The following is a 13361-nucleotide window of genomic DNA, read 5'->3' on the forward strand; positions in this document are numbered from 1 at the left end:
GCCGTTGATATTAAGAGATATTATTGAAAGGTGTGTATTTTTGTTTGCAATTTTTGTGTGTGTGTATGTGTTTCTGGTTCTACCTGCGCTCTCTTCTGTTAACTAGTATTTGAGTATTGCTTGTTTTTTCTAGGTTGCTTATATGTGTGCTTTTCCTTTTCTTCAGCATGGAGGATTCTATCAAGTATTTTCTGTAGAGCTGGTATTGTCTTCAAATACTCCTTTAACCTGCTTTTGTCATGGAATGTGTTTATTTCTCCATTTATTTGAATGGATAACTTTGCAGGACAAAGTAACCTTGGTTGACAGTTGTTATCTTTCAGAAGTTAGAATATATCACTCCAAGCCCATCTGGCTTTAAAAGTTTGTGTTGAATAATCTGCTGTATTCCTGATGGGCTTGCTTTTGTAGGTAACTTGATTTTTCTCTCTAACTGCTTTCAATATTTTTTCTTTGGTTTGTGTGTTTGGAAGTTTGATTATAATGTGGCTAGGAGAGGTTCTTTCTGGGTTTTGTCTGGCTGGGGTTCTAAAGGCTTCCTGTATCTGCATTGGCACCTCTTTCCCAATTTTGGGGAAATTTTCTTCTATGATTTTGTTGAAGACGCCTACTATGCCTCTGGAGTGGAGTTCTTCTCCTTCTACTATGCCCTGAATTCTTATATTGGATCATTTCATAGTGTCCCGAATATCTTGAAATTCCCACTCATACTTTTCTATAAGTTTGTCTTTCTCTTTGTTGGACTGCATTAGGTCTGCCACCTGGTCTTCTAGCTTAGATATTCTGTCCTCTCCCTCATCCATCCAACTGGTGAGACTTTCTACAGAGTTTTTCATTTCATTTACTGTGTTCTTCATTGCTAGTAATTCTGACTGGTTTTTCTTTACTATTTCTATTTCCTTATTTATGTCTTGTATTGCCTTCTTTATTTCATGAAATTGGTGTCCTGCATCTTCTTTGATTCCTTTGATTTCCTCTTTAAGTTCCTCTTTGACTCCTTTGATTTGTTCTCTGACTTCTTTGAACATATTTCCAATCATAATTTTGAACTCTTTCTCAGGCATTTCCTCTAACTCTTTCTCACTGGAGGACATTTCTGATGCATTAATACTTTTAGGTGGGTTTATAACGTCTTGCTTTTTAGTGTTTCTTGTGTTATAATGTATATATTTTTGCATCTTGGATTAAGTTAATGCTTGGATTTTCTAGCTAGCTGTGTATTCTTATCTGTATCAATAGATTTGATGAAATATATTTTCAGAGTAGGACCTTAAGGTGTTAGGTGTGGCTCTTAAGACTCTCAGAGTATCTACAAAGATGTTCTTAGGGGTTGAGTTTCCCTGCTATAGGAGTATTCAAGCAGGCTGAATGGAATAAAATACAGGTAGATTCTAAAATTAAACTAAACACTGTACACATTCAATCAAAAACAGCCCCAAGTATGTATGCAAGAGTAGTTTTTATAACGGCCAGATCCTCTATCAACAAAGAGGTTAAGATTTCTGGTCTGTTGAGGGATCCAAGTCAGCTTGCGACCAAGTGAGACCCTTCCCTGGTGCAATCCCAGTTACCTTGGATGATTTTAGTCTCAGTCAAGTTGCTGCCTGGGCCGTCGGGCTGCTGTTCTGATTTCTGGAGCTGGGCACTTGCTTTTCCTGCGGTGCAAACTGAGCCTGGCAAGTGTGGCCCTGCAGATCAGCACCCCTGCTGCTGGAACTGCTGCTGCTCAAGCTGCGCCTGCTGGGACTGTAGCCACTGCTGCTGAAGGTGTTGCTGCTGGACCCACCGCTGCTGCTGCCTCTGCTGCTACTGTAGCTGCCACTGCTGGAGCCACCACTGCTGCTGAAGCTGCTGCTGCTTTGTCCACTGCCGCTGCTCCCCCTGAAGCTGCTGCTGCTGAGTCTGCCGCTGCTGCCACTCCTGGGTCTGCTGCTGCTGGGGCCACTGTTACCAGTGCTGGAGCCGCTGATGTTGCTGCCGAACTCTGCTCCTGCTTGGGTCCCGCTGTTGGCGTGGCTGGGTCCTGGGACGCTGCTCTGTTCACTGGAGCTGGGCTCATGCGGTGGGGAAGGGGAGGGATCCGCAGCTGCTCTGGTTGTCTCGCTGCTCCACGTGTTCTTCTACCTCGCGGTCTGCTCCTCCGTTGTTCGCTGCCGCTCTCCCGTCACGTTTACCAAGTTGAGGAGAGCGCGGTGTGAGGGAAAGCTCTGGCACCTGGCTTTTCCTGCGGCTCGAACCGAGTCTGGCGGCTTTCTGGTGCGTCGGCGGTTGGCCGAGCTGCCGGAGCCGCTTTTCCCACCTCTGCAGGCTCTGGATGCTCTTGAACTCTTCTACTTCTCTGCTGCCACTTCAAATTCCTATACACCTCAATTTTTAGTAAAAGTGTGTATTTTGCTGTTTTTTTTTGGTCTTTTTCCCCCCTGGGCTGCTTTGGCGTGGTACTTATGCTGCCATCTTAACCGGAAGTCATAGTTTTAAATTTTTATGGACAGTTTCCATACAAGTAGACAATATTGTCACACTTTCCTTTCACGACCCTTTCTTTTCACCTTTACAAATATCTCTTCCACTGAATCTCTTTTCAAACAGGTCTCTCTGATATTGTAATGTAATAATTTTTTCATCTTATTTTGCAGGTCTTATGTAGGCAATATCAACCTGTGTGAGGCCATGAACATTATGACCACTTTCATTCTGGAAGGCAGTATAGTAGGCATTTGGCTCTTAAATTCTTTCTGCCATAATTTCTGCATTTGTCCCTGAGCCTGGAAAGGTGTGGTAGAGATACTTCACTTAGTACTGAACTCCCCACTGTCCCTTCTTCTCAGCATGTTGGTAAGAATCGAGTCATCCCAGTGTTCACTACCCTCTGAGAAGTGTTTCTAACCAAAAGTGAGAGTAGCACTAATATGTGGTCATAAAGGTACATATCTAGAGGGCATATTGGTGGGTAAAATATATCCATTTAACCTGATGACAGTAGTAATTTCCTCTCAAGGGCTTGTGACCTGCCCAGAAATAGAGCTTTATTAAGTTTTCAGTACTAGCCATGAATTCTTTCCCTTGGAAACCATCTTCAAGGCCAATCAGAGAGCAGTTGGTTTCACTCGTAACAGACATAACAGCATTTTATGAGTTGTACATTTGGTCTGGCTGGCCAGCCATCAAGTTTGCACAGTCCACTGTTGGATAAGACCATCCATGGCTTCACCCCAAATAAGGTGCATAGTCTTTCCAGGATTCTGACTGCTAGTCAAAGAGAAAAGGCTCCAGGTTAGGTGCAGCTGTGTTTCTCATTTACCTGCAGCACAGGCTAATGGAGTCTTCAGCAGTACTTTCTTGCCATATAATTCTGGTGGGCAACCACAGACATTGGCCATAGCCTGCAGTGATTTTTGGGAGGAGAGGATCATCAGGCACCTCACTGGCCAAAAAGTCACTAGAGATTTTACAACACCAGGAACTGAAACTTTTAATCTTTGGCTTTTAAGTACAACATTGTCTACCTTTACAAGAAACTTCTGTCCCAAATCACTCACATGTATATATGCTACTGAAGAAGTAGGTTTCTATATGGCTTATGCAAAAACTTTTTAAAATTTATTGAGAAAGAGAGACAGACAGAAAATTGAAGAGAGAAAAAGAGAGACAACAAGAATGGGTGTGTCAGGCCCTTCGGCCACTGTGAACAAACTCCAGACATGTGCACTGTCTTGTGTGCATGTACAACATTGCACAGTTGAGGCACTGCATCTGGCATATGGCCCATGGAGAGTCAAACATGAATTGTTTGGCTTACAGGCAAATGCTTTAACCACTAAGCCATCTCTCCGGCCCTCAAAACATCTTAAAATTTTTGATTAAGCCTTCTCCCACCCCTCCTGTCTTCCATCCCATTTCCTGACCTTTATTTTTCATATTTTTAATTGAGCTCTTTAAAATACAACCATACTGCATATTGGTAATTTCGCATTGGATTATTTACTTAAGTACCGTCCTCAATCCCATTTCCCTGAGAGCCCTCCTCAGTGATGTTATTAGACATCATTGTGGGGTCATTAATGCACCATTTAGTCTCTGAAGAGAGGGGCACAATGCCTCAAAAAACACCTTCCCCGTCTGATTTCCTTAGAAGTATGTGCTCTACCATGTTTATTGCTGCTCAATTTATTATAGCTGGGAAATGGAACCAGCCTAGATGTCCCTCAACTGCTGAGTGGATAATGAAGATGTGGCACATTTATACAATGAGTTCTACTCAGCAGTAAAGAAAAATGAAGTTATGAAATTTGCAGAAAAATGGATAGACCTGGAAAGGATTATACTAAGTGAGGTAACCCAGGCCCAGAAAGCCAAGTGCCACATGTTCTCTCTCATATGTGGATCCTAGCTACAAATGATTGGGCTTCTGCTTGAGAAGGAAAATACTTGGTAGCAGAGGCCAGTAAGTTAAAAAGGAGACATAAAGGGAAGAGAAAGGAAGGGAGGAGGATACTTAATAGGTTGATATTGTATATATGTTAAGTACAATGATTGTAATGGGGAGGTAATATGATAGAGAATGGAATTTCAAAGGGGAAAATGTGGGGGTGGGGAGGGAGGGAATTAACAGGGTTTTTTTTTTTATAATCATGGAAAATGTTAATAAAAATTTAGAAATTAAAAAAAACACAAAAACACTTTCCCACCACGTGGCTCCCACATTCTTTCTGCCCCCTCTTCTGCAATATTATCTGAGTCTTGGAGGGCTTGATACAAGTCTCCTTTACTCTTAAAGTCTCAGCAGCCCCTGATTTTCTGCGTTGATGTGTTTTGAGAATCCCCACCATCTACTCCCATGTCTCCGTAGGAGGTTCTTGAGGTAGCAGTGAGAGCAGCACTCATACTTTATCCACCACTTCCTCTGTAATGTTTCCTGGGCCCTGTCAGATGTGATAGAGATGACTCATCTTGTGTGTTCTTTTCTTGTTACACTAAAAAGGCTTGGGTCTTCCCTTCATTTGCTGCCGTGTGTACAATGCTGAGTTTGAGAGCAGTATTGATCATAGGGTATAAATTTAGGTATTTTGGAGATTTTTGATGGGTGTCACCTCTCCTTTTAGCCAAAGTACAGTGGGAGCTTACCTCTAGGGTCCCTGACGTTCCAAGCTGTGGGCTCTGACTTGACCCTCAATTTAAGCATGAATTCCCTTCCAGTCATCTTGCCTAATATCTAATTAGAGAGTAGGTGATTACCCCCATAGCCTGTGTGCCAGTGTTACACTAGTGTATGCATTTTTCCTTAGCCTTCCTTATCTTTCTACTGAAGCTGAGATTCAGATTCCATTCGCATATTCACATGTGTTGGAGAATTGAACTTAAGCAGCACGTTTTACAATAAGTGCCCAGCTTCTGTTTGTTTTTAGAGGGTTTTAATCTGTAGGACAAACTGACATGTAACTCATGGTGTAGGCTAGACTAGCCTCACAGCTGCAGGAATATTTATATCCCAGGCTCCTATGTCATGGGTTTACAAGCTTGATCTAACATGACCCATTCAACTCTATTTCTTGTGGTCCTTTGTGTGTACGAAGATAAACTTGACATTGCTACCTGATGTAAAAATATTTGGGGGGCTGGAGAGATGGCTTAGCAGTTAAGTGCTTGCCTGTGAAGCCTAAGGACCCCAATTCGAGGGTCGATTCCCCAGGACCCACGGTAGCCAGATGCATAAGGGGGCGCCCGTGTTTGCAGTGGCTGGAGGCCCTGGTGCGCCCATTCTCTCTCTTTCTCTGCCTCTCTCTGTGTGTGTCTGTCTCTCTTAAATAAATAAATAAAAATTAAACAAAAAAACTACATAATTTTTTTTTTTTTTGGTATCTTCTCTGTCTATTCGAGGCATGTTACAATGCCCATCAGCATTTGCGGTTGTGATAACTTACTGTGGTGTCTCTGAGTGGTGCCTGGTAAGAAGTCAGGATGCTACCAATTGTACCCTATTCTGTGCAGGGAAATCTAGAACATAGTATTATGGCGACCTGAATACCATCACTAATGTGACCAAGAAGAGACAATAGAAACGTGAATATCAGTTTGTGTGGATTGGAGGAAAAAAAAATAACTTGGAAATTTGGTAGAAATTTGGTTGAATATCTAAATATTCGCACATTTTTAAACATGTTAATTGCATTTAGAGTAAGATTTCGCCATTATACCATTTTGTTGAACCTAATTTACTTTTTAATTCTACATTTCTTGCATTTATTCTGTGTTTTATAACTTTTCCTTTTGAACAATTAGCTTTTTCAAATTTTCCACTTTTTTTGTATTCCCTTTTAGTATCTACAGCCAGAAGAGTCAAGTTACAAAGAGCATCTACTTTTTGTTTTCTGACATGAAACACATTCCTACAATATTTTTCTTTTTCAAAGTCTGTTTGCTACATGTGTTTTTGAGTATCCACTCTTTCATCTGTCTGGCTACTTAGTATTTCTTTCCTAATATATATACATACATACATACATATACATATATATACATACACACACACACACACACACACACACACACACAGAAATATGCAAGAAGAGAAACAGAGAGAATGGGCATGCCAGGGACTCTAGCCACTGTGAACAAACTAGACACATATGCCCCTTGTGCCTTTAGCTTACATGGGTCCTGGAGAATTGAAACTGGATCCTTTGGCTTAATTACTAAGCTATCTATCCAGTCCTGCTTAATATTTCTTCATAGGTGAGTGATATTTCATTTCTGGGATTATTCTTGGTTGTTGTAAAAAATAGTGTTATTTTTAGAAAATGGTTTTAGATAAGAAAACACAAATGTTAACCTGATTCTCATTTTGAAAGGTCTCATGATTTCTTTCTTCAGAAAGTCATGACTTAACAGAAGTGAAATCAAATGGAATTATGTGATTATTTAACTCAAGAACTGGCCCTATGCTTATTCACAAGTTTGCTTTAGGAGAACTGTATAACTCATCCATCATCCACCTCTCTTTAAGACTAGGTCTTCATTTGCACTAGAGTTCACCACCTCACCAAGTAGTAGGTTGGCTAGCCAGTGAAGAGTAAATGATATGTCCAAAGTCACAAAGCTAGTAGATATAAAAGCCAAAACTGAAGTCAGGACTCCAAATCTCTGGTTCAATACTTTCCACTTTCCTTCATTATTCCAAACACATGAGGTATTTTTTGTTTTTGTTTTTGAGGTAGAGTTTCACTGTAGCCCAGGCAGACCTAGAATTCACTATGTAGTCTCAGGGTGGACTGGGATTAAAGGTGTGCACCACAACACCCAGCTTTAAGCTTCCAGACAGTTTTGACTGTACATAACTTTGTGGGGGTGGGAGGCCATCTAATAAAGGTGAACTGATAACTTTTTTCCCTCACCTGTCAGAGAGAAGCAGTTACGTCACACTAAGGCATACAAGAGATTTCAACATAGTACCTGGACATTTTTCATGTCTGAAATCAGCATTGTGTACCTAATATGAAGGATAATGTTAACTCATCACTGTCCACTTGACAAATTTGTTTAGAGACAGCTCCATGGAAACCCCAAAATGCTACCAGGTGATGGTTAGTTTAGAGGAAGAATGATGTCATAAGCAGGTAGTAACCAATAGGAAGGTCAGCTTCCCAACGGAAACACAGGATTGGATAGAGAAACTGGCAGGAGAGTTAATAGCAGCCCTAAGTGGCTGAGACCTTGGCAGGGGAAAGCCTGCAAGACAGAGTTGACAATCCTTCTTAAACCTGTCTCCTATCTTAGAGGTGACATCTCTGTGGTTTTGATGAGTGTTCATGGGAAAAGTTGTCTGTACCTTACACAGGACATTTCACATTCCTGTAGATCATCACCGTTAGTATATGTTAAAAGTATAGTTGTCATCCTTGGGCAGGAAGGAAAGAGACTCTAGGTTGAGGTAACATGGTTATTCTGAAACCATTAACTTGACCTGATTGAAGCAGTGACAGCAGCCTTGAAGACAAAAGAGGGATTAAAGAGCAGTTCTTACTGGTTTGAAGAGGACAGTGAAGGTCATTGTGAACATCGTCCATGATTATGTGGTCCAGTCTTGACTCTTTTAGTTTCCTCCACTTCTCACTCCCTTGGGCTGTCATGGGCCCATGTGGATTCACATCTCTCCTCTGTTAGCCCTTAACCAAGATAATTGTGTTTGCATAGGCCTTGAATTTGCATTTCTATATTCATAAATGTCATTTTCTATGAACTTCCAGAAACAGAATTTTCTACTGCCCAAATTTATTTTCAGCAATGAATTCTGAGCATCACAACCAATAACAGACTTCTAGAAGATGCAGCTGATGGCAATGTTTCCTTTATCACAGTGTGTATGTCATTTTTCTACCCATCCTTCGTTATATGTGCAATAAGTTCTTTTTCTCATCTTTTTCCTCTTTCTTCCTCACCTTCCTGCTCTATTTCTTCTTTATCTTGCTGAGATGTTCATAGCAGCTTCTCACTCTCTAGCTCTTGATGACACCTCTCTTTGTAGCCATAGCTGGCTTTGAGCTCATGGGCAGTCTTCCTGCCTCAGCTTCCCAAATGCTATTTTCCTAGCTATGATCTACTGACCGCAGTTGCTCTCTGTATTCTCACATAGTGAAATTTATGTGACAGTTGTAGCTTCCTCCTCTTGCTACTGTCCCTGTGGAATTTGTACCTCTAGCATTTCTGTCAGGCTAATGTGTGAGGTAAGGCACAATGGAGAAGAAAAGTAAGTAGACAAGGGAGTTAGAATAAAATGAGACATTATAGTAGCACTGGGAATATGGGTTCAGGAAAGTCAGATCCACATACATGTTTTTGTTTCTTTGGAAACTAGTCAATAAACCATTAACTATATAAATACTTTTAATTAGATAATCTAAATTGGCTATGTATATCTTTTCCTTAAGAACAAAATTTAAATGTGGCTTTTCCTTTTGTTTTATGGAATAACTCTTTTGTGTTCGACCAACAGTGTATTTGTGGACTGTATATTGCTTTTTAAACTTTATTTATTTATTTGTTTGTTTGTTTGAGAAAGAGAGAGATACAGAAATAGGCAGGTAGAGAAAGAGAGAATGGGTACACCAGGGCCTCCAGCACTTCAAACAATCTCCAGATGCATGCTCCCCCTTGTGCATCTGGCTTACATGGGCCCTGGGGAGTTGATCCAGGATCTTTTGGCTTGCAGGCAAGCACCTTAACCACTAAGCGATCTTTCTAGCCCTGTACATTACTTTTTATGCTTCATACTTATAAACTTATGTACTTATAAATATTTCATTGCTAACTTGCCTCCCTGTGGTACTTTGAATGTAAAACACACCCCAGAGCCTCATCCTCCTGCTCAGTGTCTGGCTGGTGGCAAATGAGGAGGAGGAGCCTTGAGTCACTGGGGTGGACCTTGAGGTTAAGTAGCCAAGCACCAAGCTCAGTATTTAGATTACTTCTACCCAGATATGTGACAGCTCATTTTCTTGCTGATTTCTACTTCCTGCTTCTGGCAAGATGTGATGCCAACCTTCTATGATAAACCCTCCCTTGGAGACTGTAAGATGAAGTGAACCCTTTCCTCCATTAAGCTGGTTCTGGTCAGGTGCTTTGTCCAAACAATAAGAAAGGAATTTCAGCTCTCCACAAAGCACTAATAATAGTAACCATGTCTAGATTTCTGTTCTAAAAAATCAACAGTCAAGCTGGTCAACTGGACAATTAAACAGTAATTTGAGGTGCTAAAGATTGAACCAGGGTCATGTATACCTACAACCCCATGTCAAGCAAAATATTTTACATAAAAATATCACTTAATTGCATAGAAGTGGACTATATATATTGCACACAAAATCTTGACTGCCTTCATCTTTAATATGTTGAAATTCTTTCATGCCATAACCTATCTACGAAGGCTATTGTCTTAATCACTGTAACTTGCATTGACAATGTACCAGAGGAACAAATCAAGGAAAGAAAAGCTTATTTTATCTCCCATGTAGAGGTTTCTGAATATTCACTGGTACAATCCCTTCACACTAAGATGAAACAGAATCATCAGGAATATAGATTGTATGACCTGACTGCAGAGAGACATGGGCCTGCTCTGTACTTCATTCTGCCAGTGTGTTTTGGTCTCTGTATATTTTAGCTTTGTTGATCTTTTAAAAAATATTTATTCAGATAGAAAGAGAGATTGGGCACGCCAGGACCTCCAGCCACTGCAAAGTAACTCCAGACACAGGTGCCTCCTTGTGCATTTGGCATATGTGGGTGCTGGGAAATCAAACCTGAGTCCTTAGACTTCACAGACAAGTGCCTTAGCCACTAAGCCATTTCTTCGGCCCCCTTAACTGTTTTCTTAAAATAAGTAATTTCTTGAAAATTTACGTATCAAATATAAAATACATTAAAGTGAATCATGGTATCACTAGCTAGATATAATCAGCATTCTTTTAGATTTAGATTTTTTTCCCAATCTCTGTTTATATACATTTTCTAAACTAAGAATAAAAATATGTTCAACATGATATCCTGTTTCCATACCTAGTATTTGTTTTCCTTTTTGTGTGTGTTGCAAACATGCATGTACAGATTTGTGCATGTAGTGCCCATGCTTGCAGACGCCAGGGGAGCAGGTCCAATGTCCTCCTCTGCTGCTCTTCTCTACAATTCACATGTCAGAGTCTATTTTTGAGCTGGCAGCTTGCTGTTTTTAGGTTATGCTGGCTATCCAGGTAGCCCCAGCATTCCTCCTGCCTTGGCTTTCCCCAGCACTAGTCCTATGGTTTTGAACGGTCATGTTGTAGCCTTTTATGTGGATCCTGGAGATGTAACTCAGATCCTCATGTTTTCAAGACAAGTACTTTATTGCTGAACTATCTCTTCAGTCCCCACTTTACTCATAGCTGGCAGGTATTTTGAATATCACTGCTGAGACTCAAACCAGATTCTTCTGTATGATAAGAAAACAGCTCTACCACTAATCTACATCCTTACCTCAAAGACAGAACTTAACAGCTTTTAATAATTCACATGGCTGTGCCTTTAATACTGTTTCTAAATTTCCTTAATCATTTAGAAGTGAATCACTCTGTAGAAAAACTTCTTTTTAAAAAACTTTTTGCTTGTGTTTTCTGAGTGTATGGTGTGTACATGTGTATTCCTCTAATGATTGCCCATATGCTCCTGAGGAAGGGTTCTGACTTTGGTCTTAGTTGAACTTGGTGCCCTGCACCATCACTGTTCTGCCTGGTTTTGTTTTTTGTTTTTTTGTTTTCTTCCAAGCTAGGCCCTCACTCTAGCCCAGGCTGAACTGGAATTCACTGCGGATTCTCAGGGTGGCCTTTAACTCACACTCCTACCTCTGCCTCCCGAATGCTGGGATTAAAGGCGTGTGCCACAGTGCCTGGCTGGATGGTCTTATTTTGAGCCTGAGTCTCCTTTTACTGATTGTGGGGCTCTGTTGTGCCTAGGTGTTGGGTCCCCTGTCTGACTGGGGTTGAAGGAGCTTGTGGCCATGCTTAGTGGTGCATGTGAGATCTTGAGACTTGAGCTTGGGCAGTGTCAGACTCCCTGAGGCCCATAACTGCTTATATACACTTAACTGCTGAGCCACATCTCCAGCCAGAAATTATGTTTTCAGACTTTAAATTTCTTTTTATTTACTCATTTGTTTAAGAGAAAAAGAGGGAGGTAGATAGAGAGACAGATAGAGTGAGAGAGTGGGTGTGCTAGGGCATTTAGCCACTGCAAACGAACTCCAGACGCATCTGCCCCCTTCTGCATCTGACTTATGTGGATCTGAAGAATAGAAACAGGGTCCTTAGGCATTTGCAGGCAAATGCCTTAAATGCTAAGCCATATCACCAGCCATTTTTTAGGCTTTGATAAATATACATATAATGTTGTCTAAAATTATTTGTTAAAAAACATAATTCTACTAAAACTGTCTGACAGTTTCTGTCTCAGGGACTTTCTATGAAGGTAGGCTTCATTACAACATACAACGTATTAGTTTGAGGTGTATGTAAAGTTGAACAGTTAAGAAAAATCAAAATTCTACATTTCTTTTTTTTAAATAGTTTTCCATTTTTATTTTCAAATTTTTATTTATTTATTTATTTATTTGAGAGCGACAGACACAGAGAGAAAGACAGATAGAGGGAGAGAGAGAGAATGGGCGTGCCAGGGCCTCCAGCCTCTGCAAACGAACTCCAGACACGTGCGTCCCCTTGTGCATCTGGCTAACGTGGGACCTGGTGAACCGAGCCTCGAACCGGGGTCCTTAGGCTTCACAGGCAAGCGTTTAACCACTAAGCCATCTCTCCATCCCTACATTTCTTTAATATTGGATCTTCTCATCTATTATTCACTGCATCATGTTTATGTGGGACTTATTTATAAATGTCCAGTGAGCTAAGTTTGCTGGGATGTCATCTGATTTGTTTGAAATGTTTACATACCACATTCAATATATAAAATTACATTAATAGGACAAAATGAATGAATAATTTGTATTTAATACTTAAAATTGTATTTTCACATTGCTGCCAGTATTTGGCCCTCTTATGTTCTTGGAAGATAATTCCTCCACCTGCTTTTCTCTCTAACTCTTGTCTCCTTCTTGAGACTAGGGTGGCATTGATCCTCCTGCCCAAGCCTCTGGAGTTCTGGGGCTACAGGCAGTTATACAACATGTATTTTTTTTGTTGTTGTTGTTAAGCATATAATAAGTCTAAATGTTTATGTGGTCCATAGTGTTGGGAACAAATGCCCACAGAAGAGGGTTTGGCTGAGGACCACCTTGGTTTTAGTGTGCTGATGGGAGGAGGTGGGGACAAGGCAAAGTGCCACTTGTGCAGAGCTGGGTGCTGGCTCCTTCCCACTATGAGCGACAATACAAAGAAGTCACTCTTCCCACACTTAATCAATGATGTACTTGAAGTCTTAGCTTCAGAAATAAGATAAAAGAAAGAAAAGGCCTTCAAATAGGACAAGATTAATAGTATCCTCATTTTCTGATGGTATATATTACTATACACATCAGAGATCTTAGGATGGGGCCTGAACAGGTTTGCAGAAGGTCAGGTGTATTGGAATTTTCTACACCAGCATTATCCCCAAGGTCCTGGTTGCATAAGGTCTGAGGCAGCTCATCTCTGTTTGTGCAGGTCAGAAACACTGCGAACTGACCCCATCACTGGACCTGGTGACCAGCTTTGGACTAACTGTAAAACAGATGAACTCTTGGGTGACATTGTTCATTAGCCCTGGAAATGTGAGAAAGTGGGCACAGAGCTCCCAGCCATGACTTCTTGTTGTCTTGTGGAACTGTTGCCCCTTCCTTATACAAT

Source organism: Jaculus jaculus, unplaced genomic scaffold, assembly GCF_020740685.1.
Source record: "Jaculus jaculus isolate mJacJac1 unplaced genomic scaffold, mJacJac1.mat.Y.cur mat_scaffold_44_1_1196519_arrow_ctg1, whole genome shotgun sequence".
Taxonomy (NCBI): Eukaryota; Metazoa; Chordata; class Mammalia; order Rodentia; family Dipodidae; genus Jaculus; species Jaculus jaculus.